The 7840-nt window shown below is 41.8% G+C and overlaps 1 long non-coding RNA gene across 1 annotated transcript; it reads right to left on the bottom strand.

Moving 5' to 3' along the window:
• Positions 1-3009: 3009 nt before the first annotated feature.
• LOC138106858 (uncharacterized) lies at positions 3010-5513 on the bottom strand. Its single transcript, XR_011149156.1, has 3 exons — positions 5383-5513; positions 4923-5013; positions 3010-3143 (listed from the first exon to the last, which is right to left on the bottom strand). It is a non-coding gene; the product is annotated as an uncharacterized lncRNA (long non-coding RNA).
• Positions 5514-7840: the final 2327 nt, after the last annotated feature.

The raw sequence follows: 7840 nt of genomic DNA, 5'->3' as shown, positions 1-7840 counted from the left end.
GTGAGAAAGACCTTTGAAAACCAGTTTCAGGAGCCAGTCCTTTCCACAGCAGATAATGTGAGTACATTACAGTTAGAACTCACTGACACTTCTTGCAAGTTGCTTCTAGAAGGGCCATGAGCAAGGAAAGAACTCTTCTTCCCACCTGGAAACATTAAGGAGCCTGTGATACCAGGGTCTGTTCTATGTACTTGCAGGTAGACAGGATTTCAGTTCCAGCAGTCCCCTATGTGAACATGCAACATACGGAGCAGGAGGTAATCAACTCCCTCTCATTATGGAGAATTGTTCAGACTCCTCATGACTACCTTCCTTTCACACTCAGGATAATCTCAAATGGAATAAACCAGAGTGTGGAGCAGAAGATGCTTTAAGGCACTGGGTGTTTTCTTTGAAGTATTAGTCACAGCAGGAAACTAATAAATAAATACTGGATAGCAAAGGGATACAGGGACCATGGACCAAATTATCATGGCTGTGAGAAGAGACACACTGAATGAAATTCTTAATGGGAGTGTTAGAGTTCAAGGGAGACTCACCCTGAATTTTGCTCTTTGATGGGTTGTTGGTTTTTTTTACTATCAACAGGTCTGGTCCACCTTTACAGACTCAAAAGAATGCTACAGACTTCAGCGTGCTTTGGATGGAGGCCAAGGTGCTTATAGAAGACATGAACCTTCAAGAGTTCACACACATTCCCTGATTTCCTCTCAGCAAGTCAGATGGAAACCACTGGTGAGATGCATTGGTTTTGGCAGCAGGCAGACGGCCATGGTCACCACCCTGATACAAGCCTGGGGAATCAGGACTGCTCCACACACAGGCAGCCTGCACAGCTGAAGCGAGGAGCATCTGGACAACCACTGGGGCAGAGATCAGATGCACCGTCTGGCAGGGCTGCCAAAGAGCCCCAGATCTTCCACACACAGATTGCACATTTGTTTTGCCAGGTATGCCAGACCTAAGCAAACTCTATGAAGCCCATCAGGTAGTAAGAGGGAGGCTACAACATAAAGCTTTCCCAACCCTGATGTCACTGGAAGATACCAGCTTCCTCACCTGGGTAAAATCAAGCCAACAGGTCTTGCAGCAAACTGCTTTGCATCTCCAGAAAACACGGGTGCAATTGCTTGTCCCCCCAGTTCTGTTCTTACTCTCTTTTCTCATCACAGGGAGGCAGCACTCCTGGTTACTATTCTATCTGCATGAGTTTCTTCTGCTCTCTCCCAAAGTAGGTCACTGCATAATGTTCTCTACACCTCTAATCATCCTCTATTTTTCTGTATAACTCTCCTATTCTCTCCAGGCTTTTTGCCCCATTGAACTCAACACCCACCCTTTTTGCTAGCAAGAGTAACAGAGGGCCCCAGATGTGCCAGCCCCTCAGCATTCATAAAGAAGTAACCCTTGAGATCTACATACCACCACACAGAGGTGCAGAAGGTTGCCTCTGCAGAGCAAAACTGGCACCCTGAACGGGACTGTGTCTGCACCATTTCTCCTCCAGCATCAGCTCTACTTATCCCCACACAGAAAGAGCAAATGAGGCCTCAGTGAACCCAGATCGAACATTCCATTTCCCAGGTGCTTTAAGGGACCATATGATTGACTGAAGGCATTTCATTGTGGCTGAAAGGAATAACATCCCTTCACCAAGGAAAAGGCACCACCTTCAACCATTTCATGGGTAAATAGTTGCTGCCTGTGCTTTCACTAAACCTCCAAGCTCATTAGACCTTAAATGCTAACTCATGAGAAAAGCCCAGAACACAGAAACACGGCAAGGGGACATCACAGCTTTAATCCTTCATAGGATTAGGTTGTTTAAATTTGATGAGATAGAAGGAAAAATAAAGGATACACATGAAAAGACACCTGGTTATATCACCTCAACAGTTACATGAGTGCCTTTTCTTGTACAATTTTCTTCCCTTTCTTTTTTTAACATTTCTAGGGATCTCAAGTGAGTCAAAATGTCCTTTACTCTCACGCACAAGAGGAGCTGCAAAACAATGTCACAGAAGTTACATCTTTGAAGAGCCAGGCACAAAAAACAGGTTCTGCTGTAGCATTAAACATAAATTACACAGCACAAACCCTGAGCTTTCACCTAGAGCTGGCACTTTGCTTTTCTTGTCTCCAAACATGCAAGCAGTGCTTGGATGTGTTTTGTGCACCCCTGTCATCCATTCTCCAGGAAAAAAAAACCTCCGGCCAGAAAGGTTCATTTAACAACTGAACAACAGAGAGAAGGAACTGGGTGAGAAATGCTGGTGTCAGACATTGGCAAATGAGAAGCCAAAAGGGAAGTACTGTGCTAAGTGCTTTGAGTGCCTGGGAGTGGTCAAAAAAAGTTGTGCAAGACTAAAAAGCAGGAAGAAACATGTGGTCTCTACATTTCTATGTATTGGGAGAGGAAACAGATGATCACAAAAGACACAAATATTTGTCAAATGGAACAACGTGAACTCCTTAAAGTTTTTTTTTATATGTAACTTTTAATTTCCCCTCCCCACCAATGGTTTCTCTATGTGCTTGGCTGGATCACTTACAGTCCAAAACTAGACCTGAGTGCTTACACCTCACATTTATGTACGTGACCCTTTTCTCATAGATGTTGAGCATACAACTTTCCCTAACAATAGGCAGTAGATATTCACTATTTGTAACCATTGCTTTTCCAATTAAAGTGAATGTAAGTGTTCATCTCTGAAAATTTAACCTAGAGGCTTTCATGCCACTTCCCACCAATAAAATGGATACAGGGAAGAGGTTCTTCAGGGATGACTGCAGCAGTGAGCTAAAAAATACCTGGATTTATCACATCCTTCTTCTCTTTTTAATTAGGGAAAAATTAGAGGAAAGACACTGGAAGCAAAATCAATTTGCTGCTCTTGATTTGGCTTTTTATTTAGTGACAATTTGACTCCTAGGACCAAATTATCTCTGGGGAAATAATTTCTCTTACTTCAAGGCAATTTCTCCAATAGACAGGATGCTTACCTTTCTTTCTTGTGTTTGTGTGCTTCCCTGCTTTTTTCTCTGAAGTATCTTGAATTCCAGGGTGTTTCTCCATTGGCCCTTCAAACGAGATCTTCAAAGTGAGGAGCATTTTCTCTATACAACTAAGCTTCTCTTCATACCTATAACAAGTTTTAAAGCAAATTAGAAATTACTTTATCAGCAAAACACCAGGGAAAAGACATTTTGGATTATGCAGCACTCCACTTAGAAGAAGGAGCAAGGGACACACAGTGACTGATTTGAAGTCTATGTGACAGAAGAAGAATGACCTTTCATCAGACCCATAATTCATTAATATAATTTCCCCCCTCCCATCTGGAAGCCAGTCATATTGCTAGAGATATTGTACATCTGCACAACTATTTAAGTATTCTTAATCCAAATCATGACCAAAAAATCATCATTTATTTCTGCTTTTTTTCCTTTACCCTACAAGAACTTTATTTGAAACTTATGTCAAAATTAATTTTGGGATGCTGATTGTGGGTTTAGTTGAATGTAAGCTGTTTGGAATTTATGTTCTGCTTCTTGTTTTCAGCCCTGGTATTCCTCTGTAAGATTTCTCACTGGGAAATAACCAGAAAATAATTTCCCTTTTTTTTCTTTTTCATTTGGGGGGGAGGGGTTTGGGGATCTTAAAAGTCATGTAAGAAAGATGAAATGACCATCAATAGTTCCCAAGGGGAAGACTGGAAATAGATCTTAATGCATCAGCTTTTCCCACACATTCAAAACCCACATGAAAATGGGAACCCACGCAGTAAAAGCCCTTATGAGCCTGTGCACCACTTAAAAATTTAAACAGTCCTCTAATGGAAAAAGATAACCTATTAAAGGCAAGAGTGCCCATCCAACAATATAATGTTCACACTGCTCAGACTGTTGCACCTCTCTGTTTTCCTGTTAAAGCCCTTTCTGCTTTTTTCTTTTGTGTAGCATCCCCTGAAAAGCCTAACAAAGGTGTTGTTTCCCAGGAGATACCTCAGTTTCCTTGCTTCCCTGTACCGAGGGAACTGGGAGACACACAGATGTGACTGCTAGCCAGTGGGGATGAAGTTCTGACAGCCTGGCAAGAGTAAAGGGAGCTGATCCACTGGCACTGTATTTCATAACTCTTCAGTCCCTTTGTAATTTGCATATACTAATCCAACTTTCCACTTCCAATGTGGGCAACTCTCTTCTTCAAATTTTCCTCTGATTAGCTTCACCTCAAGGGTAACCATGCACTAATCACTATCAAGAAACTTCTGGAAGGACAAAATCCACACCTCTTTTTACCCTGAGAATCCTTAGAAGGAATACAATCCACAGCAAGGTAATACACTGCTGCTAAAGAGTAGTTCCGGTAAGTGCAGCCCTCATTCTGGTGAAATGTGGCTTGAGAGACAGTGGGAACACTCATCCCAGCTGACTATTTGGGAGAGGATTTTTATGTGAGCACATCCCCCCTTCATTCTGGAGGCAGGCCGAGAGCTCACATACGGTGAGTTACTGCAGCTCAAGTGATGAGTGACTTCATCTCGGTGGAGAACCAGCACAGGATGACTGAGTCCATCCAACATTTCACTGCCACTGCTCAAACATGGAAATCCCACAGTCCCTACATGACTCCTAGACATTCTGTCTTGCTTATCTGCCACCAGTTCTGATGCTTTCTGGGAGCTCCTGGGAATTGATACAATCCAGAAATCCAGCAGCAAATTATCTCAGAAAGAAAGCAATATTTTCTTCTTCCAGGATAGAGACAAAGTTGCTTCAGTAAAATGTTTTACGTGCTCAGCATGACACTGCACAGCAGAAAGCAAGAGCAGGAGTAGGGAGAACAAGGAGGAAGAGGATCTCTCCCACTCAGTAGATACAAGTTGTTTGTAAGACTCAGACAAGACATGGAACTTCACCTTTGGAATCACACAGATGTTGTCTCCCATCACTACGAAGACATCCAAGCAGAGTGGTGATGAAGGAAGGGTAAAAGTTCTTTGGAGTACTCTGACAGAAAACAAGAAATGTGTATGAATAGAGTCGTCCAAACATTTTTGTGGAAGAAAATTGCAGGGTGAGTATTTTAGTAAAGAGGATATTTTAATCCTTTTTGTCTTTTTTTAAATCTGTTTACCATCAATCACAAACAAACATTTGGAACAAAGTAATGCCTTGTTAGTGATTCAGTGCCTTAATTCTTCCAGTGATTGGAAGTACTGAAATTCAGTGTTTACAGTCTGGATAACAAGCTGTCAAACAGTAACTAAGAAAACCCCTAACCTTTCTAGGGAGGAATAGAAAAGAGAAAGGAAAGGAGAGAGGGAAAAGGAAGAGAAAGGAATAGATCATTATACAGCACAAAAATAGATCACAAACTTCATTCTGTTTTAGTTCTTTGCAGGTTCCTTTTCAAATAAAAGATGTGACTTTTAAAAAGCATGAAACAGCACAGCTTTGCACTTCTTATAAAGACTTCTAAAAGACATTAACTTCTATGGCCCACAGCCTTTTCCTATGGGGAAGACATGAAATGGTTGTTGTGTCACTGAACACTGCTCTCAGCCAAAAATCTGCCCCTGTAAGGAGGCACAGCTGGGTGTTTGCCCAGGAGCAGTGCCCCAGGCCTCCTCTTACCAGTGCCACTGGTGACGAATTGACAACAAACAGCTGCTACCACCACACCAATGAAGTCCTCAGCTATCCAGTCTAGGAAGCAGGCCTATGAGGGTAGAAATTGCATCATCCAACAGTAGTATATGGCTCCCCGAGATGGGTAGCCAAAAGTTTCTTCCTGCATACCTACTACATGGATTTATATCATTGTATGGTTTCCTCCTCTCATGGACCAAAGACAAGCTTTGCAGCAGCACTCAAAGTGCCCACGGTGGCCTGCAGGTATTTATTATTTACTGCAGTCTCAGGAGGTCCACACTAAAAGCAGCCTGGGGAAGCAGGCTATGTTTTATCCACCACCTGACCCACTTTCCAGCAGCTCTGTCAAGCACTTCTGTCACCAGCGACAGGGCTGACTAATGTTCAGTGAAGTAGGTGATGAGTTACGTGGAACTAGCTTCCAGAGGAAATTAATTTCCACAGAGAGGCTCTGGCTACTTGAACTTTGTTTCAAAAAGGCTGTGCTTTATTGCAGTCTAAGTTAATGCAGAAAGGTAGCTGTCAGGCTGCTGCACTGTGGGTGTTATCTCCCAGCCACCTTTCTTACAGCAGCAGAAGCAGTGGAATGTGAACAACCACTGAAATGAGCTTCCATTTGCACTCATTATAATGTTTCTCTACCTACTGCCACATCTACTGCTTTACTATTACCATGGGAAATAATCAAACCTACTTTTAATACAATGCTTGTGCATATGGTATCTGTGCCAAGACCATTCTTGAGCAGAGGAACAGATTGCAAAAAATACCACATGCTCAGCCTTCTGCCTGGGAACTTAGGTAGGAGATAACATCTATATAACACTCAGCACTTCTTAGGAGCACCCAATCTTAAAAAAAGCTCTTTTTCCCTGCTTTTATACTGCCAGACCTACTACAGTGAATCTCCCTCTAGGTTAAGCTGCATGCTTAACCTAGTCTTCACATGCTGGAAGATTTTGGAGGCCCTCAGTAGAGACCTTAGTCCAGACAGCAGGATAAAGATAGTATTAAGTGCATCAATCTGAATAATGTGTTCTTCATATTACATCCATACTACAAAGTGTGTCCTAAAATTTAGGATAAATTGCTTTGTATGCACCTGTGTACCTCAAGCCCTGCATTCACACCCAGGTAGGTTACTGCTTCTAATAGCACTTACCTGAAACCTCTCAGTTAAAATATCTATTGGCTCTCAACATGTTCAAAAGTATGACTTTCTACATTTCAGTCATGTGGGATAATGTGGGAAAAATGCAAAAAGAATCTTTTACTCTGGAGTGGCTGCTATTCCACACCGTTAATCTTGGCACAGAAAATCAGGCACACACAGCTCTGCTCGGGATCCTTTGCATGAACACTGCTGGAAAACACACTTTGGTGTGATCGGATCCTTTGCAGTAGTTCTTCACCAAATGAGTTAAGAAACAGCCCACGAGTTAAAGCAGACTTCACAAGATGGAATTTTCTTGTGGTATTTTACAGTGTTATTTCAAAGGAAAAAAATGATGCAAAACACAAAGAACTTGAAGGTGCTTTAGTTTACATTTAGTTTACATCTCTGAGGCCCCATGTGTTTGCAAAGAATCAGGTAAAAGCATGTACGAACTGTAAAAATAATTTTAAAAATCTATCCTCAAAAGAAATTGAGACATGTTTAGGCATATGCCTAGTCACAGGCCAGAACAAAAGGTCAAAAATCTCCCACCTACCTTTTAGCTGGTCTAGGAATTGTAGATACAAGACTAACAACTTCTCAGTCTTTATCTATCTTTACCTTCCTCTTTCATCCGGTATTTTACATGTTTGGCTAGATACCATGAAGAATGTCCCACACACTTCATTACCTGAAAAGCTTCTCAATATGCAATGGCAGGGGTTTATTACGGTATCCTGCAGTGGTAGGGAGGAGAAGAGAAATCCAACAGGCAGGAATTGTGCAGCAAGATTGATTTATTTAATTATTTTACAAACTCTTTTATAGACTTTTTTCTTCATAGTCTAATTGGTCAAAGGATCAGCCACTCCTTGGGGGTGATTGGCTAAAATCCTAAAACATCCATTGTCAAAAGATTTTTCTACTGTACCATAAGCAAAGCTCTGCAAGGTCGCAGATATTCATAGTTTATAGAACTCTGCTAGTACCTTCCGTGAGAGAGAAAAGTATCTCACGGGACTGGAA

This window comes from Aphelocoma coerulescens, chromosome 2 (assembly GCF_041296385.1).
Source record: "Aphelocoma coerulescens isolate FSJ_1873_10779 chromosome 2, UR_Acoe_1.0, whole genome shotgun sequence".
NCBI lineage: Eukaryota > Metazoa > Chordata > Aves > Passeriformes > Corvidae > Aphelocoma > Aphelocoma coerulescens.
This window is presented reverse-complemented; position numbering and strand designations above follow the sequence as displayed.